Genomic DNA, 24,708 nt, shown 5'->3' on the forward strand with positions numbered 1-24,708 from the left:
GCATTGGATTCCCATCTTACCCAGAATAAAATTCAAAATCATTACAACTGATAAGGTCCTGTGGGGTTGCTCCCCATCCCCATTGGCTCTCTGAATCCATCTGCTTCTGCATTATTCCTGATTCCTCTAGGCAGTGGCCTCCTGTTTCTAGCATATCCCCATGTTGTGCCCTTGCTCTTGCTGTTTCTTTTACTTGGAATGTTTTTTTCCCAGATAACCTATTAACTAACCCTCTTATCTTTTTCATGTCTTCACTCAGAACTTACCTTCTCAACAAGGTCTTCCTTTATCTATCACCTTATTTAATACTGAGAATGTATTCTCTTCCCCACACTGGCTCCCAATTCCCCTTGCCCCTCTAATTTTTCTTCTTTCCATCACACTTATCTTTCAATATGCATTAAAATGGGCCTATTTATCAGGTTTATTGTTTATTTTGTATCTCTTTTTGATAGACTGCAAGCACAACGAGAGCAGGAATCTTTCTCTTTTTATTATCTGATCTATCCCAAGTTCCTAGAATAGCATCTAGCCCATAGAAAAAATCAATAATTATTATTCGTTCCATAAATGAAGGCATCCACAAGCATTAAATACTTTTGTTTTGGTTTAGTTTTGTACCAAAAATTGTTTTAAGGTTATTTATATCTCAATTTTTAAATATTTTATAATTGTTTATCATTAAAAACTGCTTTTTTCCAATTTGGTACAATACTAAAGATTTTATATATAAAAGCATTCTTTTCAAGAGAATTCCCCTAGCTTCTGAATCTAATCCTCCCTGAACTTGTGTTACTGAGTCATGCTTACTGTCTCTTTGAAAATTCTTATTAAACATTTGTAATGGTGACAATTAACATTTGCCTAGCAAATTATGACTTTGTAATACACTTTTATGAACATAAAATTATTTGATTCACTAAAAAGAAATTACTATTACCAAAAGACTTTTTAGTTTTTTGGCTTAAATTTAAATATATCTATTATACATATTTATATATATAAATGTGTATGTATGTGTATGCAGACATATATAGATACACACACACATATATATACCCATATAAACCATTTAAATATATATATATATGCATATATATATATATTTATTTAGGTTTAAAAAAAACTGAAAAGTCTTTTGGTAATAGTAATTTCTCTTTATTGAATCAAATGTTTATGTGCATAAAAGTATATTACAAAGCCATAAATTGCTAAACAAATGTTAATTGCATGTGTATATATACACATATATATGTATATATACATACATACACATATGCAGAGAGAGAGAGACAGTATTTGAATTACATTTTAAATATCGTAAACATATAACATTTACTATTCATCCATTCATGGTTACTTAGAGAACGTGACATGGTTCCAGTTGCCTACGCTTCACATATGTTTCTATTTATATTATTTTGTAAAATATTTGTAAGGTTAAATCACCAGGGTAAATAATACTATAACTATAAGTAGTTTAATTTTCCTGCTCAACTGAAAATAAATAATGTTCAATCTTAGCACTAGCAGACTACTGTTTTTAAATTCTACTTTTACTTTACGCTTTTGATTAAACAACATGTACATGTGGTTACGCATATTCCTAAGCCACTTAAACATCTCATCACAAATACTCACCCAATTAAATTTCCATTTCAAAAAACATACACTGGGTAAGAGCTATAACTGACAGTCAATGTAGACCATAAAAGAAATATGAATTACCATATAAACCTTTGATGAAAAGTACATTCCTTTCCCTCTAGAGAAATAGAAACTCTTAAACTACTGTTAAGAAATCATATGGGCAGTAGCTGGAGTTGAAGAAGTTACAAGGGAAGCTACGCTATGCACTCTTGTCTATCATTGGTCAAATCCCTCTTTTAGACAGCTGGCTAGCCTCAGCCATCTGCCCTCAATAGAATTAGTAAGCAATGACTGTTGCAGACAACCATTAAAGACATCCCTATTAAGATATTTTTTTTCCATTTGTGGAAGTTAACACATATAAAAGACTCATAGTGGAAATCATAAACAATTTAACATATTTTCTAAAGTCTATTACGCTCTGAAGTGATTTTAATGAAAGGACTTTGAAAAATCGTGCCCATGCCCTTCAGAGTATCTAGACCTATACTTTTCCCTCTGGACAAAATCTTCTAAGATTTCCAAATCCAAAAGACAACACAAAGCCCCAGTGTTTTTAAGATTTAGAAGTGGGTAATATCCAGATATCTCACTCATTTATTAATTTATTCAATAAAAATGTATTAGGCATCTAATACACACTGGACACCATTCTAATCACTGGGCATAAATACATTATAAACATACATGTACTAAACAAAATATCATTGAACTATTTAACTCAAATACATTAAAAATAGTCTATGTTAGACTTTAAAATGCCTTTCTCAGAAACAATAATATTAAACAAATAAAATATAAGCTCAGAAATCATTTTAATGATAAAATCAATGTTTTATTTAAATGATACATAGAACCTTATACTCAACTAATAATCTATTTTTTCTTAGTGTCTTTTGCATATTTATCATTTTAAATATTTCTAATTTTTGTTATAGACAATTCATAAGTGTATTTTTCCAACTTCAGATAAAATAGAAGAATATACAGTAAAATGTGAAAGCCCTTCATTCCTATAAGTCCAAAGTTAATTACTGTTAATATATTGCAGTATATGCTATTCTCATTTCTAAGCATTAACACATATACACATACTTATTATACATATCTAGATTTTTCCTGGAAGGGATCATTATAAGCACAAGCGATCAAAATATGAGAGTTTCTCATATTTTCTCAATTATGTTGAAATCTAGATATCATCTCTTTAGTAGGAATGCCCAGGGAGATAACAGAAAAAATGGAAGGGAAGAAATGATTAAGCAAACAATTGAATAAAATATGCAATAACTGAGACTTCCTATTGTCAAGGTCATCGAGAACCATGAAAAATAAATTTCATATATGTCTACACAAATTTTTAAATGATAAATTTGTAAAACACCAAGAGATGAAAGAGTAAGTTTCCGGTTATTATGATAACTGCTCACAAAGCAGTAAGTAGAGGCAATAACTGAAGTTGTATTCCCTTAAATGCCAGTTGCACAGAGATGGAGAATTCAATTTATTATAAGGTATTTTATTTTGTTTCATATATGTGCACTTTTTAATGTCACAACTAAACTAGAGCAAGTTGAATATTTTAATTGCTTAAATATTTGGCTTTATTTTTTTCATTGGAGGATCAGAAAAAGAATGAAGCTTGTTTCATAAAGAATGCAAGAAGTTATCAATTACCTGAAGTATATATTGGGATGTATGAGAAAGAAAAGGTGATATTATTTTTAATTTATCTGAAAATTAAGAAAATACAGCTAGCTGAAAAGTTTACCAGGAAAAAAAAAAGTTAAATTGGAGAAAACTGTATAATTCTAAGGCAACATAGGGTATAGAATGATCAGCAGGGCTATTAAAGTTATCTAACCAACCAATCTCCTGTAGGAATGAATTAGCAATTGAGACTGCAGCTGGAAGCCATAGGACCAATGCAGTTTAGGTAAAAAGGAACAGATGGATCTGTGCAGTGTGAAGTTTCTAAAAACAGAAGAGCTCATTTTATGATCCTTGTTGACCACAATGCAAGACACATGACTGCAGAAATGAGCCAGCATCATTAGACAAAATGTAAGCTGTTTATTACCATGAATAAAGAACACTGCCTGAAAACTTACCTTTTATTTCACAAATATTGCTCAAAATAATTACCTTTAAATAGAGAGGACAATGATATTCTTCAAGGAAGTCTTATAACAGTCTTTTGTCTAATGTTTCACTCCAGGTAAGTGAACATCATATGGAGCACTGAATGCCCTTTATTTAAGAGTTGACAAAATAAATATTTTAAGTCTCTTAATACCTTGTTTCAGTTGCTAACATATGGATTATTAACCCACACATAATCTCAGACTTGGAGAGGACCATTAAGGTTATCTATTTAACCCTCAAGTGGATCTATGGATTTCCTCAGCACAATCCAGCAAAGTGGTTAACCAGCTTCCCAGCTTCTGCATGGGAAATATTACTACTATCTACTCATTTAGGAGAGCACTTTCAAGACTGTCTTTCCCAGTTTTGACATTTCAAGCCAATAGAAATAAACCAATTTCTAAAATGCGTTCAACTTAAATTTTCTATAATTGTCACTTTTTTGTCCTAATCCTATCCTCTGAAGTGACCCAAGGTTAAGTCTTATGTTTTTCTTGCATAGGAACCATTCAAATAAGTGAAAGTTTGCAGCAAGTTGCTTCTCTAGCCTAATCAATCCTGTAACTGTGTTCAGCTAAATTTTTTTGTATTTTAGCAGAGACAGGGTTTCACCATGTTGGCCCAGCTGGTCTCAAACTCCTGACCTCAAGTGATCCACCCACCTCAGCCTCCCAAAGTACTGGGAATATAGGCTTAAGCCACTGCACCCAGGTAAGAAAACACAATTTTCTTGAAATTTTTTGAGGCAATCAGCTCAAGATGATTACTTCCCTTGTTCTTGATTACATAAGACAAAACAAAACTATAATAGTAATAACAAAAATAGACCATGATGACATACATTTCAGTATAAGTAAGTAGAATCCCTATCCCTTGGAAGATGATTTTATACTTCAGATTAAGATTAGGCAAATCAAGCAATGGCCATTGCATGAGTGGTTTTCAAGAGAGATGCTAGATTTATCTATTCATCCTTCTCTTTCCTAAGTATGTAGCAGGGAATAACTGTAAATGTATTTTGTCATTTAATCATATAAATTAGAAGAAAAATTATAAATTATGAATTTATATATTATAAAATTGTTTTATATATTATAAAAATTATAAATTATATATTTAATCATATAAATTAGAAGAAATCATATAAATTAGAAGAAAACTAGCTGCTAAACTTCCATAACAATATGCTTAAAGGTTTGAAATGAAAATCCCGACTATACATAAAGCATATTGAACTCTGCAATGTCAGGAAAAAGACAGGCATCAGGAAATGATGTTCTCAGACATACCTGGCAAGGGTGTTTCTGTAAGCAATAATAATAATAATGTTGATAATGTTCAACTTAGAAATGAAATCAAAATTAAAAAAAAAAACACTTTCTTACTTTTATATAAAATAATGATGCAGACCCACTAAGATTATCATATGTAGCTCTGGTCACCAAGAGCTAAGGCCTGAAAGGGCTGTTACTATTGCTCTCCACACATGCTCCATTTCAGGTGCCTTGAATGATGATGCTTCCTCTCTTCATTTGTAATGAGAAAAAGAGCCTGAATACCCCACCCAGAAAGATATTAGTACAATTTTTCAGCCAAACTAAAAGTCAAGGAAGTATTCTTCTCTATTTTCTGGGCATCTTACCTTCTTGCTGTTCTGCACATTTATCATATCAACCAATGTGGCAATTGAAAATCAGTGGGGCAATAAAAGCAACTAATCTGGAACTTTTTCTACAGCCTGCAATCTAGTCAATAATTAGCCTTATGATCCCTCCTCTATTTACTAGCTCTTGGAGAAGTAATTGTATTCCAAACCTTACCAACCAATGAATACTAGGTCAGGAGTTATTTTGAATTAATGCCTTCTAGTTCTGCAAAAAACTATTTTCTAATCACCAAATTTTTTTGGTACACAATGTACTGTACCAGAATCTCTAGGACACATTTAAAGCTGTGTCGAGAGGGAAATTCATAGCAATAAATGCCCACATGAGGAGCAAGGAAACATCTAAAATCGACACCCTATCATCAAAATTGAAAGAGCTAGAGGAGCAAGTTAAAAAAAAAAATCAAAAGCTAGCAGGAGATAAGAAATAACTAAGATCAGAGCAGAACTGAAGGAGATAGAGACACAAAAAACTCTTCAAAAAAAGTCAATAAATCCAGGAGCTGGTTTTTGAAGAGATCAACAAAATAGACAGACTGCTAGCCAGGCTACTAAAAAAGAAAAGAGAGAAGAATCAAATAGATGCAATAACAAAATGATAAAAAGGATATCACCAGCGATTCCACAGAAATACAAACTGCCATCAGAGATTGCTACAAACAACTCTACGCACACAAACCAGTAAATTTAGAAGAAATGGATAAATTCCTGGACACTTGCACTCTCCCATGACTAAACCAGAAAGAAGTTGAAACCCTGAATAGACCAATAACAAGAGCTAAAGTTGATGCAGCAATTAATAGCCTACCAACCAAAAAAAAATGTTCAGGTCCAGATGGGTTTACAGCTGAATTCTACCAGATGTACAAAGAGAAGCTGGTACCATCCCTTCTGAAGCTATTTCAAACAATATAAAAAGAGGGAATCGTCCCTAACTCATTTTATGAGACCAACATCATCCTGATACCAAAACCTGGCAGAGACTCAACTAAAAAAGAAAACTTCAGGCCTATATCCATAATGAACATCTTCGCAAAAGTCTTCAGTGAAATACTGGCAAACCAAATCCAACAGTACAATGAAAAGCTTATTCATCACGATCAAGAAGGCTTCATCATGAGGATGCAAGGCTGGTTCAATATACAAAAGTCTATAAACATAATCCACCACATAAGCAGAACCAAAGACAAAAACCACATGATTATCTCTATCGATAGATGCAGAGAAGGTCTTCAACAAAATTCAACAGCCCTTTATGCTAAAAGCCTTCAATAAACTAGCTATTGATGGAATGTATCCCAAAATAATAAAAGCTACTTATGAAAAACCCCCAGCCAATATCATAATGAACAGGCAAAAACTGGAAACTGATAAGCAACTTCAGCAAAGTCTCGGGATACAAGATTAATGTGCAGAAATCACAAGCATTCCTCTACATCAATAACAGACGAACAGAGAGCCAAATCATGAGTGAACTGCCATTCACAATAGCTACAAAGAGAATAAAATACCTAGGAATACAACTGACAAAGGATGTAGAAGATCTCTTCAAGAAGAACTACAAACCACTGCTCAATGAAATAAGAGAGGACACAAACAGATGGAAAAACGTTCCATCCTCATGATTAGAAAGAAAATGACCATAATGTCCAAAGTAATTTATAGATTCAATGCTATCCCCATCAAGCTACCAATGACCTTCTTCATGGAACTGGAAAAAAACACTTTAAACTTTATATGGAACTAAAAGAAAGCCAGCATAGCCAAAACAATCCTAAGTAAAAAGAACAAAGCTGGAGACATCACACTGCCAGACTTCAAACTATACTACAAGGCTACTGTAATCAAAACAGCATGGTAATGGTATCAAAACAGAGACATAGACCAATGGAACGTAACAGAGGCCTTGGAAGTGACACCTCACATCTACAACCATCTACTCTTTGACAAACCTGACAAAAACAAGCAATGGAGAAAGGATTCCCTGTTTAATAAATGGTGTTGGGAAAACTGGCTAGCAATGTGCAGAAAGCAGAAACTGGGCCCCTTCCTAACACCTTAAACTAAAATTAACTCCAGATGGATTAAAGATTTAAACGTAAGGCCTAACACCAGGAAAACCCTGGAAGAAAACCTAGGCAAAACCATTCAGGACATAGGCATAGGCAAGGACTTCATGACTAAAACACCAAAAGCAATGGTAACAAAAGCCAAAACAGACAAACAGGATCTAATTAAACTACAGAGCTTCTGTACAGCAAAAGAAGCAATCATAGATCAAACTGGCAACCAACAGAATGGGAAAAAATTTTTGCAGTCTACCCCTCTGACAAAGGGCTAATATCCAGAATCTACAAACTAAAACAGATACACAAGAAAAAAACAAACAATCCCATTCAAAAGTGGGCAAAGGATATGAACAGACACTTTTCAAAGGACAACATATATGATGCCAACAAGCATAAAAAAATGCTCATCATCACTGGTCATTAGAGAAATGCAAATCAAAACCACATTGAGATACCATCTCACATCAGTTAGAATGGCGATCATTAAAAAACCTGGAGACAACAGACGCTGAAGAGGATGTGGAGAAATAGGAACACTTTTACACTGTTAGTGGGAGTGTAAATTAGTTCAGCCATTGTAGAAGACAGTGTGGCAATTCCTCAGGGCCTAGAAATAGAATTACCTTTTGTCCCAGCAATCCCATTGCTGGGTATATACTCAAAGGATTATAAATCATTCTGTTATAAAGGCACATGCACACATATATTCATTGCAGTACTGTTTACAATAACAAATACTTGGAACCAACCCAAATGTCCATCAACAATAGACTGGATAAAGAAAATACGGCACATATACACCATGGAATACTATGCAGTCATAAAAACAATGAGTTCTGTGTCCTTCATAGGGACATGGATGAATCTGGAAACCATCATTCTCAGCAAACTGACATAAGAATAAAAAATCAAACACCGCATGTTCTCTCTCATAGGCCAGTGTTGAACAATGAGAACATGTGGACACAGGGATGGTAGCATCACACACTGGGGTCAGTTGGGGGGATTTGGGGAGAGACAGTAGCAGGTGGGGAGGGATAATGTGGGGAGAAACACCAGATACAGGTGACGGGGAGGGAGGCAGCAAACCACCTTGCTGTGTATGTACCTATGTAACAATCCTGCATGATCTGCACATGTACCCCAGAACTTAAAGTACAATAAAAATAAATAAATTTACAAAAAAGAAATAGATGATGATGATGGATAACAATGAGGCAAATGTCACGGTTTGGAAACTTAAGTAAGAATATTGTTGAAATCATCACAGTCTGGAACCCATCTCTGATTATCTATAAAATATATTGGCTACGATATGTATCCTTAGAGAATAATTAACTTCTTGTTTAAATGACAGGTATTTGGGATTGTTACATTTGCTCTCCAAAAATGAACTCATATAGTTTAGAAAAAGGATATTTTATCAAATTCCAAGATTTGGTTTGTGCTCCTTATCAGTCATGCTACAAATGCAGATACAACATATTAGAAAGACATAATAGGACATGAAAATATTGCCAATATTGCCTAAATAGAATGAGAATATAGGAACATCAAGACACAAGGAAGAGCAATAATTGAATCCAAAGGTAAATACTTGCTGAGATTCATAGCACGGTAGTCATAAAAGAACTTCACTTCTCTTCCCTTTGTAACAATGAAATCTAGGAAGAAAGAATCAAAATCTTCAAAATGTCAAGTGTATTGGATCACATGAACACTTCTGCCAATCCCAACATGCTGGAACTAGAGTTGGGGGCAGAGGAAAAAATGGAAGCCTTTGAAATTTAAAAATGGAAAGTTTAAATCAATTTGAAATGTGTTATTGTTTGACACAGAGTAATTAAATACAAAAATATATAAGTACACTAAATAAATAAGACCAAAGAAGATGTTCTGTTTTGTTCACTGATGTTTTCCAGCACATAGAACAGTACCTGGGTTACATTAGACTCAGTAAATATTTACAAAATGAATAATAAAATAACAACTGATTAAACAAGAAATTGCATAGCCTTGCTGAATACAAAAAGGAAATTTGGATGTGATTCTGCAGCTGACAGTCTACATAGCATTACAGAGATCCCTGGAAGGGAGAACATTGAAATGTTAATCATTTTCTATCTTGAATATCACGCAAGCATTAACCCAGTAGACAACTTCATACAGTTCATCCACTGGGTTGGAAGAATTTGATTTTGAATATCTGTCACTAAATGAGGGGCGATCACTGGCAAAACTATGATAACGGGTAATTTCTATCTTCTAGCTATATGTTGGAATATAGACTATACCTCCACTCACTCTTGTACGTTCCCACCTTTAAAGACAAGATGCTATATCAGAAGAGGCATTGAATATACAGTAGAAGAATCTAAATTAAAATTCCAGCCCTGCCATTTGCTATGTGATCTTGGGCAAATTAACCTCTCTTGAGTTGTCAAATGCTCTGAGTTTTAGTTTTCTCTTTTGCAAAATGGATTGTGAGACTTAAAAGAGTTTGTGCATAAATGTGAAAGCACCTAGTTTGTTCTGACTACCTTCCTCTAGGTCTCCCTGTCCTTCCTTCCTTTCATTCACCCAAGTATATCATTCTATGTTTCCCTCTTTCCCTGTATCCCAGGCACCACTATTCAGCCTGTCTTTTCTTCTCATTACCCAGTAGTTGCTATGTAATAATTTAATGTAACAGTTAGTAAAAGAGGATTATAAATTAATTGGCATTAAAGTGTTTCCGATTGATAGCACAGCATGAGGATACTATAGCCTTTAAAATTCAAATCTAATTATGTCATTGCCAGTTGAAAGTTTTTCAATAGTTCTCCCTCTCCTTTAAGATAAACAAACTCCTCTACAAAGCTTAGCAGACCTTGTGATCCTTGGTCCCTGCTTGCCTCTTCAGTCTCATCTAAAATGCATGATCCCTTGACATTTATGAGTCCACAATACAGGATTCCTTTGAGTTTATTGGTTAATATCTACTTATGTTTCAGGTCTCAGTCTGAACATTTCTTTCTTGGGAAGTCTTCCTCAACCCCTTAAAGAGATGAGATCACTCTGTTATCCATTCATATAGCATTCCATATGTTCTCTTTTGTTTTGCTTCTAATTTTTTTTGACATCGTATAATATGATTTTCTAAGAATGAGGACTGAGTAAGTTAATCCAAAATAATGTCTTTACATTCCCACAATCTTTAGGGAATTATCAGCAGTCTAAAGTTAAAATATGTTGGAAAACTTGGTAGGCAGCCTGAAGGGAGGGCATTCGTCACCCTATCTGAAAGCCATCTCCATGGCACTGAATTATGGCACTATCCAACCTACTTGAATAGATTAAAATCTCCATTTGAGTTAGGTGCAAAAGTAAGATGCATTATATATAGCATTAAATAGGAAATCTTATACAGCAAATATGTTTTGAACAACTACAACATATTTATACCTTGTTATCTCTCTACTAAAAGTAATTTTTTTAAGCATTCTGGTGCCCATCCTCCTAAATGTGCCTATAGTACATCAACAGAAAAGAAAATGACACCCTAGAGACTACATGTTTTGAAAAAACAACTAGGCCAGGAGTGGCACAACACTGGGAGAACAGGACAATGTGAAGCCAACAGAATTGGCCAAATGAATACTCACTGTCAGACCTGGTTCATGAAAGAGTATTAGGTCAGGGAGATCAAGCCTGCATAATGAGCCTAGAAAACATAGAGCTACTTAGTGATAAAATACTAAGAATATTTATGAGGGGATAAAAGGAAGACTGGATAGAAGAGCAATCCCCTTCTTTCTAATTTTGGCTAGGGTGAGACATATTTAAACTAAGAAACATTTATAATCTTCATGAAATCGCTACTGCTATTTCTGGAGAAGAGGTGAACACCGCCAGTCAGTGCTATAAAAAGAAAGTGTCAGTGCTCAAAAAATAAAATTTCCTGTATTCTGTTACATTTTTTATTCTTAAGCATAAGTTTTGAAATCTTAAAAGAAATTGCTGAGAATTCCAAGGAAACAGAAAAATATAAAGACAAGTGATCTGGAAATTGTTTAAACACTAGTTCTGTGTGACTAGTTGAAGGATGTGACTAGTTGAAGAAGCAAAGTCAGTTTTGATTAAGCACTTGACACTGGATAATCAATAAAACGTCCAGTTTAGCTCCTGGAGCTCTGACTTTCTGAATTATTTTCAGCAAGCAACTCCGAAGGCGAATATTAGAAAACGTCTAACAAATGTGCAACACTTGCCAGTTCACAGATGCATAATAAACTTACAAGAAACCATGTTGACAGTTTCATTACTTTTAGTAAGACCTTTCAAATACTTGGACATATTGTAGTAAACATTCCAGTTTTCTTTTTTTCCTCATTTTGATCCCAGCATTCTTGATGGGGGCAGGGAAGTCATGGTGATAAAAATTAAGAAAAAGTATTTTTCTCACCTTTTGAATGAAATGACTTTTTAGAGGGATAATTCAAAAGAATTATTTGTGGATTATACAGGACTTTAATGGGATCCACAGATTTTCTTCTTTGGGTGCTGTAATTTTCATTGTGTTGCAGAAAGTTCTTTTCTCAAAAGTGTTAAAATTGTTTATCAAATGCATCTGCTGCCTCAAATTCTATATCAACAATAATAGACTTTAGAAATCATTACACATGTGTGCTATGTGTAATGTTTAGAAATCATTACACATAGCACACATCGGAAATTTTGGAAATGTTGAAACGATCCAATAAGAATATAATCAAAAAATGTCTGGGCACAGTATCTCATGCCTCTAACCCCAGCACTTTGGAAAGCTGAGGCAGGCAGATCACCTAAGGTCAGGAGTTCAAGACCAACCTGACAAACATGATAAAACCCCGTCTCTACTAATACAACAACAACAACAACAAAAATAGCTGGGCGGGGTGGCACACACCTGTAGTCTCAGCTACTCGGGAGGCTGAGGCAGGAGAATCACCAGAACCCAGGAGGCAGAGGCTGCAGTGAGCAGAGATTATGCCACTGCACTCCAGCCTGAGTGACAGAGTAAGATGCTGTCTCAGAAAAAAAAAAAAAAGAGAATATAATCAAAAAGCAAGGTTGGATTTTATAATTTAGCTTCATTATCAATAATCTTCATAACCACAAGGAGAAAATAATTTCGTGAACCCGGAAGAGCCACTCGATTCAGTCCCATTCATACATGGCTCTCTTTTAGGGCACTGTTTGAGCATTCCAATCTCAATTAGCCAAGGTAGGAACTTTTTTAAAAGTTTGCATAAAATTTCTGGTCTTATGAACTAGTCCCTTTACCTCCTAAGGCTACCAAGCTTTAGAAATAAAGTTGCAGAAATCTCTTAAGTAGTGTAAAGCATCCACCTTTTTTGTTTTAAGATCCATGACTAATATATCCCAGGTCTGTTTAACCTATGCTGATTACACTGATGTCTCGTTTTGCCTTCCACTATGAAGAAAGCTACTTCCACAAGCTTTGCAGCTGTCAGGTCTCCTAGGCTCTGCCCTGAGTACTCTTTATTTTGACCCCTGGGACACTGACTGACCTGCGTAGCTCTAAAGCTGCTGCTGGCAATTTAGGTGGTCCTGAATTTTAGCATTGTCTCTACTTTTTAAAATTTATATGTCTACAACACTCCTATAGACCTTAAAAGGTTGACTTTGGCTATGGGACAGGAAACATTGCATCCATGTGGAATCAAATGAAAAGCAAACCTTCTAACAAAGTACTAAACATAAATCAAGAGAGAAAAAAACATCAAAATGCTGTAGATTAGGGTTTCAGCTGAATGCATTTTATATTTTATACCAAAACATTCAAGTCTGAGGTTGAAATGTTTAGTTATCACTTCACTCAAGTTATCAAAACTCATGCCCATTGGGTTTGATGGTTGGATTAAGTGCCAGGTACAAGAAAACATAGTTTGCTCTGTTGCAATGTGGAGAGGTGTCTCTTTTTTTGGAGTTCATGTATTCTGTTTGAAGTCAATAATATTTCCTTTGTACCACAGATGTGCACCAAATCACCCCAAACGTATCTGTTTCCTCAAAATATTTTCAGTGCAACTGGCTTTTAATTCCCTGAGAAAACAGGAAAAATTGTGTTATATAACTTTTTACATTCTCTCATTTAACAAAGTCCTCTGAAGTTTACCTTAATTTTAATGAATGCATAAATGAACAAACTCTAAATTGCATCTGCAAAAATCTTAAAAATAAAAATAAATAAAATTAAACTATTTTGTAAAGAGGGAGATTACTGATGTTCATCTTGTGAGTTCTTTGGCTCCTCATGCATACACTGAAAGGTCACCAGATCTCATGAGTGAGGCCAAGGCAGAAGCTGGTAATGGTTAGAACAAATTGGCCCAGGGAATATAAAAAACTGGAATACATCAACAATTACAATTTTTTCCTATTCTGTATGAGGGGATAAGAAAATACTTTCCTATAGTGCAATGGTTCTTCAAGTGTGTTCCTCAGGTTAATGGTATCAATATCACCTAAGAACTTATTAGAAATATAAATTTTTTGTCCCCATCCCAGACTTACTGAATCAGAAATTTCAGGGGTAGGGCCAGGAATCTGTGTTTCAACCATCCCTATATGAGATTCTTATGCATGTTTCAGTTTGAGAACCACTGGTGTGGAGAGTCACTACCTAGAGTTCCAATTCTCAACTCTACCTTCATTAAGAGGGAGTTTCTCTGCTTAACTAGAATTCAGACCCATATGTAGGAAGTTCAAATACAGATCTCCTAAAAGTTTCATTTTTTAAAACAATATCTAGTCTAGGAAAAATCAGTATCTCTAAACATAAACTAGATCTTGCTGTCTAGCAATTCGTATAAAATACTCTTAAATCATACAATAGTGCAGCAAGAAGGTTTGTGATCCATCACAACCACTACCATGAATATAGTTTTACTGCATAACAAAATTTTCTTGCATTTATATAGGATATTACATGAGAAGAGATCTTTCCTCCCTTCAAAGAATAATCACAGTATTTTAAAATTAATTTTGTCATCTTTTTACCATTCAAAAACATATATTGATTATTTCTCTATCCTTGGAATTTAGTGTCTGCCATAAAGTAGGTAGTAAATAAATATTTGTAAGTAAATGAATTAATAAATTACATAAGAGAGCAGTAGCATGGTTTAGTATGAAAATCATGAATTTTTTCACAGAGCTCGATTTATCTTCTACTTCATTCTCTCAACTTGGATTTGAGAAAATATGTAACCTTTCTAGGTTAAGTTTTAATCTACAAAATGCTAAGACTGAAATGTGTTCATAGTCTTTAAAAGACTAAAAGAGAAAATCTGCATAAAACACTTCATACAGCACTTACATCATTAAGTAGTGAATTACAGTGCCTTTTCTTCCCTTTCCTAGTGTAAACGTGGTACTCCCTTTTTAAATATATAGGGATTTCCTCCCCAGTGATGATGTAAAACAGATTATACAGAAAATCCATATATGTCATAAACAAGAATACACATATTGTGCTTGCTTCAGCAGCACATATACTAAAATTGGAATGACACAGAAAAAGAGTTGCATGGCCTTTGCACAAGAATTGCACACAAATTCATGAAGCACCCAATATGCTTTAAAGTTAACAAGATACTTTGGTTTTTTAAGATACTCTCGTAACATAAATCAACTTACTTTCAATAAAAGATTTATGTTATATTGAAAAAACATATACATTGCACCACTGAGTTTTGCATCATGAGTTCACATCTTCTTTTGTCAGGTTGTAGTGATGCCATAAACAAAGAGGAACCAATGACAAATGTCAGAATCATTTCCTTGTATATAATTTAGTGAAGCTATGCATAGTATTGAATATTTATTTGGATATTTTGTAGTATAAAAAATTCCTTTATGTTATTTGGAAGGAGATTTTACCCAGCCATCATGAAGCTTGTTTCGTTGAGGCAAAAGAATGTAGGTAGTTAACCTCGAGTGACAGTATAAAAGGGACTGGTCACTGCAGACTGTCCCAGAAATATGCTGTGAAGTAGATGCTCAAAAACTACCTTATTTGCCAGCCCTCAGCAGCCAGGAAATTATTCTTGATTTTCTTCAGAATTCAGATAAATTGTACTTCCCAAGGAAAAGCCAACGAACACTAGGTTGGAAGGACAGTTAGGAAAGCAAGGGCCAGATGCTGTACGCACATACTTGGGAAGGAGAAGCTATGTGAAAAAGTAGCACAAAAAAATGTTCCAAACCACTCTGATAGCTGCCCTGGGTGTCTGGGTTTGCACTTCGCCTGCAATCAGGACACATATCCACACACACTACTTGAAATATGACTTTGAGCTCCCTGTTCTAGAATAGAATTCCATAGCTCAATGTTTTCAGCCAGTACAAGAAAAGCGGTCCAGGGATTATGGCCAGAAACTCTGGAAGTCTTCAGTGGATCAAGAAAATCAAAACACGTACTAGTTCTTCAAAGAGCCTCAAGATCAAGCAGAAGGGAAAGTGGATAGTTATTCCTGGGACTTGAATTCAAATCCTAATGTGGGATTCACTAGTTTTGTATCATCTCTTGTGTTTGTCCCTTTGATCAACTAGTGCTCCTTTTCTCAGACTGGACTTCCCTACCTTTAATCACACCACTTGCTTCTATAGAGAAGTGAAAAAGCATCCTGAGAAACCTGACTTACCATGCCTCGGTTTTATCATTTGTAGAATGGGGCTCTCATCTTCACTGGGATATTGGAGCAATAAGATGAATTATGTGGAGAGCAAATTGTCCAGTTCCTAGCACATAACCAACACCCAAAACATTTAGCAGAATCCATGGTCATTTCTATGTCTTTCTCTGACTATACGATTTCCTTTAAACTGTAAAGGTTCAACTAGAAATCTAGCAAAAAGAGACAAATTTGTAATCATATTGAATACTTTATTCTCATGCCATGGTGGTTGCTGCATACATCCTCCTGTCATCTACATTAGGTATTTCACCATGGCACATGTATACCTATGTAACAAGCCTGCACGTTCTGCACATGTATCCCAGAACTTAAAGTATAATGATTTTAAAAACCACTTTATCTCATTATATCTCTGCCTGGCCTCTTAAATATAAACTTATGTTTGTATAAATAACAAAAGTTAGCTCTGCATGAATTTCTATCAAATATTTTTAATTATAATGATAAATTAGATTGGGAATTAAGATAATGTAAAAATGATTGAATTGTTTCTCATTTACATTTGAATCTCTGAATATTATAGGAATTGAGGAAATATTTTTCATTTTTCTCTAAATTGTCGATCCATATTCATTAAAACTCAACTGCTGATGGTATGGAGTGTCTACTAGGAGAGGTGAGTCGGATTCCTTAGGGAAGGGAAGGCTTGATCCTTTATAAGACTATAAATCTAAACAAACATCATAAATGATGCTAAATATAACATTCAAGAAGTAATAGAAATTACTTGAATTTAGGTCAGATAGACAAGTCCAAGATTTAAAAAGTAAATCTACCCAACTTGGTACACTTGGTGACATTTTTACAAAAAGAGCATTCTCAATCTTTTCTTTAAAAATAACAAATACATAATATCAGTCTCAAACGGAGTGATTCAAAGGAATTTGTGGGATAAATAATCAAGATTTGTTTTGCTTAGAACATGTGAATTATAGTGTCAGTCACATATTCTTCAACCAGAAATGTATTCTTTCTTTTCAATTTTTTTCAAATTTAAAAAAGGCAATAGAATTCACAAAAGGAAAGGAACAAAGTAATTGCAAAATATAAAATAAGGATAATAAAATTATATTTGGGAAAATTGTACCTCACCAAAAGAAATCTAAGGCACTTTCAAAAACTTATCAAAACATACAATTGTCTGGAGTCAAAAGTAAAAACCCAATACAATAATCAAGTCTTAGTTTGTCCAAGTTCAAAATTGTTTCCCAATGTTTATCCCCATAACTCAATTTTAAAACCTAGAACAACTTAGTTTGTTCAGTAAAATATGACTGTGCAACATCACTGAATCTGCCCAGCCATCCAATAGGAGGGGCAAAGCAATCAGATTGTTTTATTTATTAACTGTGATGTAACTGGAGATCACAGTCATAGTCAAGAATTTGTACCCACCCGTTCCCACCACACAACACATGCAAAGCAGGTGCCATTCTCTTCATTAAAATCACACTGGGAGGGATCATTTTTATTTCATGTTATTATGTACCTAAGAGACCAGGGATAATAGCAGAAAGATATGCCAAACAGGAGAACAAACCATAGGGTACCACAGAGTCAAATGTTTTGCAACCAGAGGGAACTATATAGTACCACATTTCCAAATGGATTTTTTTGGGGGGTACATAGCTTTCTCTACATAAAGGGAAGTTTTTCTTACATTTTCTACAAACTCCAAGGAGGAGTTAAGCTCCACACAGAAACAAAAATCCACAGTCTGGGCGTTCTGTATTTCTGAGAACTCAAAAAGATATTTTACATGAAAGAAAAAATTGACTCTAAGCCCATGGCACTGTTCTTGCACAAGCCTCCATAACTCTACTATATGTTTCATAGGCATGAGCCTCCTGGCCAAAATCTTATCAATAATGAGCCCATCACATGGCCCAAGGGTAAGTAATCACATGCAGCCTGCTATAAGTTCTGCAATGTCAGCCTGAGGTTGACTATTTAATAAACAAAAACAAGTAGATTAAGAGAATTATTATCAATCAAAGAAAGTAGAGCCATCGTCAAAACACTTAAGTGTAAGCCACTTACTACTTTCAACCAATGGGAGCCTACATGAATGTGTGCCTTCGGTCTCTTGTCTAACAGTAATCGTTCACTAACTTGCACTGTTCGTAGGTTGCACTTTAGGAAAGCCAGCGGGAAAAGTATCTAAGTAGCAATGCTAAATGGCTGAATCTTGTCAGACAAATACAGAGCTTTACCAAAATTATGTAATGTAAGTATGGCCTGATGTGTGCCTTCCTTTATTTGAGGCAATATAGAAGTGAGAGTGGTGTTACTAATCTTACTTGACAAATATATTTTTACCCTGTCCTCATTAAGTAAAATTTTTCTTGCAAGATCTTTCTCCTCCTCCCTTCCTTTCATCTTGTTTACCTTTGCTTCTCTTCTTACTGTTGCGAGCCAAAAAAGATTGGAAGTTGTTATGGAGGTCTTGGAGAAATGAGTGAAATGAATTCCAATTTTTTCCTCACCTTAAGTTTCAATATTAGATATTTGATTTATTAGTCAACTTGGATGGTGTTCAAATAGCATTTAAAAATGTAAAAAAAAAAGATTATTCTATTTTATCACATAAAAATTAAAAACTACCTTTGAAAACTATTACCTCTTACTATGGCTGTTTCTAATTTCAGAAAAGTATATAAATCTGATGTCTTGATGACTATTATTGTTATTTATATCTCTATATTGTTATTTATAATTAGCACAATATTTATATCTCTATGTTGTTATTTATAATTAGCACATATAATATCTCTATATTGTTATTTATAATTAGCACAGTAACTAAGCCATGGCAGACATCTACAATAAATGAGTTAGTGAATGAATAAGTGAATAAATGAATGAATGAACATCCTAGAGACAGAATTACCAAAACAGATAAGACTTGCTAGAGCCCGTGGGTCCTTCTGGTTTGAAGTGAATGCCAAACACCTGCATCCCACATATGGTCCTCGGTATGTTCTTCCCATGCCCATCCTCTCCTTAATGACTCACTTTTCCTGAAAAGAATGGTTTTAGATAAATACCAGGTGAAATATAGTGCCTAAATAAAGCTCTGGAAGTGATTCTTTGAGGTGCTAGAAGTTCCACACATTAAGAAATCCCCCACAAGCAATTTTTGGGGGAAAAATTCAAACAAAGATTAGTAAAGTATGCTTTCTAGAATGCCATGTAGTCACTCATTTTAATCTAGTACTGACTTAAGGAATTAGCTGGAGTAGCTTTATTTTTTTTTCCTCAGAAAAGAGTAAGAAAGAGGTGCATTGAGAACAGACTATCTTTTATGACATAGATAATGAAATAAATGGGGCAGTCAGAAGGTGTCACTCTTCCCTGGTAGGAATACAGTGCAGTTGCACAGTTGCAAATAATCACACCATTTTGATAGTGTCTTAAGTGATATAAAATTTAAGAGAACAATAATAATGATGAAAGAGAAAGATAAGTTAATATATGACTTTGTAGAAACAATACTAGACTTGTTCTGACACTTGAAATCTATCCATTTCAGAAAAACAATTAGGCTTTAGAGTTTTGTAAATCACATTTTTTATTTGACATTTATCTGTTCAAAGACTGCATTTCCTAGGACTTGGTTAGCAAGTAAAATTTTAATTAACTTTCTTAAAAACTTGCCATATTTGTCCAAGATGTGAAATCTGCTGTTTGGCAAAAGTAGAGTATAGAAATGTAATAGTCTAATGTTTGCTTTGGAAATTAACTCCTCGAAGCAATGACTTTCTTATAGTAAAGTGATTGATTTAAAATAATAGAGCAGTAAGGCAGTTTGGTCAAATGGTTAACACGGCATTGTACTTAGTTGTTTAATTTGAGGGGCTTCTTTCTTCATCTTTCAACCCTCCCTTTCTCTCTTCTTTTTCTACTGTGAGGAAGAGGGAAAAATAGAAAGATACTGCAATATTCTAGATAACTTTTTAACAATAAAATAATAAAGTTTGAAATAGATAGTGGTTCTAAATTTTGAAAATTTCTCTATTTTATAAGTTGTTGAAAGAGATAAAGACCCACCTTATGTTACAGAAGTCAAAAGTATCAAATACTCCCTTTTGCCTATATGCTCCTTCCTCCTAATTTGGCCTGGATTCAGTCAATTAAATATTTTCACCTAGAATTTCAATTTTGTTTTAGGGTTTTGGGATTTTATTTACTTTTTTTCAAATTGATTTATGTTTTGAATTGACATATAAAATTGTATCTATTTGTTATGTACAGCATGATGTTTGTAAATGCAAACATATGTAGCTTAACAACAAGGATATTTACTGAGATATGCCTCACTGATGCTTTCATCCTTATGCAAACATCATACAGTATACTTACAAAAATCTAGACGGTATAGCCTACTAGACACCTAGGCTACAAACCTCTGTATCACATTACTATATTGAATACTGTAGACAATTGTAACACAATGGTAATTATTTATATATCTAAACATCAAAGAAGTACAGTAAAAGTATTGTATAAAAAACAAAACCAGTACACCTGTATAAGGTACTCACCAAGAATGAGCTTGCAGAACTGAAAACTGCTCTGGCCGAGTCAGTGAGTGGTGCATGAATGGGAGAGCTTAGGATATTACTGTACACTATTGTAGACATTGTAAAACTGTATATTTAGGCTATACTCAATTTATTTTTAAAAATAAAGTAATTGTACTATAATGTTGCTACAGCTACAACATGACAGGGCGTGAACATTTTTCAACTCCATTATAATCTTATGGGACTCACTGTCGTATATGCCGTCTGTCATTGACTGAAATGTAGTTATGAAACACATGATTGTATATATACATTGTGGGATGGTTAAATCTAGCCAATTAACATAGGGATTGCCTCATATAGTTATCATTTTTATGGTGAAAACAATATCCACTCTGCTAGTATTTTTCAAGGATACAATATTGTTATTAACTATAGTCACCATGATGTACAATGGATCTCTTAAACTTATTCCTCCTAACTGTAAATATGCACTCTTTGACCAATGTCTCTCCAGCCCCCCTACCACCTAGCCACCCCTGTCTCAGATAGCCATCCTTCTACTCTCTGCTTCTATGAAACTCACTTTTATAAATTTCATGAATGAGTCAATGCAGTTTCTGTCTTTCCGTGTCTGGCTTATTTCATTTAATAGAATGTCCTTTAGTTTCATCCATGTTGTTACCAATGGCAGGATTTTCTTCTCTTTTGTTGCTAAAAAGAAGAATCTGCTTGGATGTGTTTTCCTGGACCACACACACCTAATGGAGATAATGCCTCTGCTGAGTCAGGGGACAGAGAATTTTGGTTGGACTACAGTTTGTAAAAAAAACTAATTTTATTATTAAGACAGAACTTTTTGTCCTTTCAAATTGTAAATCTGTCTATAAATGTAACGCATGTGGTTGTGAAAGAAATTGTGTAATAGGAAAAGTTGTACAAGCATCTTCATATAATTGAGAAATTTTTTTCCAGCAGGGGCACTTAGAAAAAGCACATGGCAGATGACTCTTTGTTCCTTTGAGATAATATTTCAATAGAACCTGGCATTCTACTTTCACCTTAAAAGAGCCATCTAATGTTAAGTCTCTGGAAATGTTTTGTATAAATTATCCACAGAAAAACATAAAAATAAACTTTTAATAATTTAGTTCCTATTGAGCCCAATAAAATCAAATCATTTAGGAACCACAAAAAAAAAAAAAAAAAAGTGTATTCTATTGTGTAAGTATATCAAGTTTTAAAAAACGTGTATGGATACATAATAGTTGTACATATTTATGAGGTACATGTGATATTTTGATGCAAGCATACAACATATAATGATCAAATCTGGGTAACTGGAATATTCACCATGTCAAATATTTATTATTTTTTGTGTTGAAAACATTCCAAATCTCTTCTAGCAAAATATGGTATATATACACCATAGGATACTACTGAGCCATAAAAAGGAATGAAATAATGGCATTTTCAGCAACCTGGATGGAGTTGGAGACCATTATTTTAAGTGAAGTAACACAGGAATGGAAACCCAAATATCTTATGTTCTCACTTATACGTGGAAGCTTAGGTACAAGGATACAAAGGCATAAGAATGATATACTGAATTTTGGGGACTCAGGTGAAAGGGTGGGAGGCGGGTGAGGAATAAAAGACTACATATTAGGTATAGTGTATACTGCTTGGATCATGAGTGCATCAAGATCTTGGAAATCACCAGTAAAGAACTTACCCATGTAACCCAAAACCACCTGTTCCCCCAAAACTATTGAAATAAAACGTAATAAGAACAAATAAACAAATTTCTTCTAGCTATGTTGAAGTATACAATAAATCATTGTTAACTATAGTTGCCCTAATGTGCTATTGAACTCTATATCCTATTCCTTATACCTAACTATATTTTTGTACATACCAATTAACCCCCTCCATCTTTCTTTTCCATTACTTTTTCCAGCCTCTGGTAACCACGATTCTATTCGCCACCCCCTTGCAATCAATTTTTTTAGCTTCCACAAATGAGTGAAAACATGTAATATTTGTCTTTCTGTGACTGGCTTATATCTCTTAACATAATTTCTTTTGTTCTATCCATGTTGCTGCAAATGACAGAATTTCATTCTTTGTATGGCTGAATAATATTCCACTGTGTATGCATACCATGTTTTCTTTATCCAATCATCTGCTGATGAACACTTAGGTTTATTACATATCCCAGCTACTATGAATATTGCTGCAATAAACAAGAAAGCACATATATCACTTTGATATACTGCTTTCCTTTCTTTTGGATATATATTCAGCAGTGGGATTGCTGGATTATATGATAGTTCCGTTTTTTGAGAAACCTCCATACTGTTTTTCTGCAGTGACTAATTTACATTCCTATCAACAGTGTATGAGGATTCTCCTTTTTCTGCATCTTTGCCAGCATTTGTTCTAGTGTATACTTTTGCTAATAGCCATCCTAACTGGGGTAAAATGATATCTCATTGTGGTTTTGGTTTGCATTTCTCTGATAATTAATGGTATTGAGTATTTTTTCATATAACAGTTGGCCATTTGTATTCCTTCTTTTGAGAAATATCTATTCAAGTTTTTTTTTAATGTTTAATTGAATTATTTGGTTTACTTTGCTATTGAGTTGTTTGAATTTCTTATATATTCTGGTTACTAATCCCTGGTCAGAATGACTATTCTAAAATATTCTCTTTGATTCTCTAGGTTGTCTCTTCACTTTGTTGAATGTCTCCTTCATGGTGCCAAAATTCTTAAGCTTGATGTAATCCATTTATCAATTTTTTCTTTGGTTGCCTGTGTTCTTAAGGACTTATTTATGAAATCTTTGCCCAGGCCAATGTCCTGAAGCATTTCCCCAAAGTTTTCTTGTACTGGTTTCATAGTTTCAGGTCATACATTTAAGTTGCTAATCAACTTTGAGATTCTTTTTGTATATGGGGAGACTAAAGGTCTAGTTTCATTCTTCTGCATATGGATATCCATTTTCCTAGCACCATTTATTGAAGAGACTCTTTTACCTACTGTATGTTCTTGGTGTCTTCATCAAAATGAATTGGCTGAAAATACATAAATTTAGCTCTCGATGTTCTCTTCCATTTCAGTGGTCTATATATCTGTTTTTATGATAGTACTATGCTGGATTTTCTTACTACAGTTTAGTAGTATATTTTAAAGTCAGGTAATGACTTCAAACTGACACTTCCAGTTTTATGTTTTTGTTCAGGTTTGCTTTGGCTATTCAGAAATTGTCTGGTTTCATATAAATTTTAAAATTCTTTCCTATTTCTGTGAGAATCCCATTGGTATTTTGATAGGAATTACATTGAATCTGTAGATTTCTTTGGGTAGTATGAACATTTTAATAATATTAATTCTTCTAATTTCTAAACATGAGATATCTTTCCATTTTTTGTCCTCTTCAATTTCTTTGATCAGTGTTTTATAGTTTTCACTATAGAGACCTTTCACTTCTTTGGGTAAGTTTATTCCTAGGTAATTATTTTGTAGCTATTATAAATGGAATAGCTTTGAAAAAAATTTTTTTTACTAGAGTGCTCACTGTTAATGTATAGAAATGCTACTGATTTTGTATGTTGATTTTGTATCTGCCACTTGGCTAAATTTATTTATCAATTCTAGTACTATTTTGGTGGAGTCTTTAAGTTTTTGTAAACATAAAATCATTTTGTCTGCAAACAAGAACAACTGGATTTTTTCCATTCCAGTTTGAAAGTCTTTTATTTCTTTCTCTTGCCTAATTGCTCTGGCTAGAAATTCCAGTCCTACTTTGAATAGAAGTAGCAAGAAGGTATACCCTTGTCACGCTGCAGATCTTAGAGAAAAAATAGCTTTTAACTTTTCCACATGCAGTATTATGTTAACTG

At 33.9% G+C, this 24,708-nt stretch overlaps 1 non-coding gene across 1 annotated transcript; it reads left to right on the plus strand.

The window, feature by feature from the left end:
- The first annotated feature begins 15,047 nt into the window (after positions 1-15,047).
- Positions 15,048-15,155, plus strand: LOC116554299. The gene has a single exon (XR_004270158.1). It is a non-coding gene; the product is annotated as a U6 spliceosomal RNA (small nuclear RNA).
- Positions 15,156-24,708: the final 9,553 nt, after the last annotated feature.

The sequence above is a fragment of the Sapajus apella genome, unplaced genomic scaffold (genome assembly GCF_009761245.1).
Source record: "Sapajus apella isolate SASKATOON/1434 unplaced genomic scaffold, GSC_monkey_1.0 scaffold1, whole genome shotgun sequence".
In the NCBI taxonomy this organism is placed as follows: Eukaryota; Metazoa; Chordata; class Mammalia; order Primates; family Cebidae; genus Sapajus; species Sapajus apella.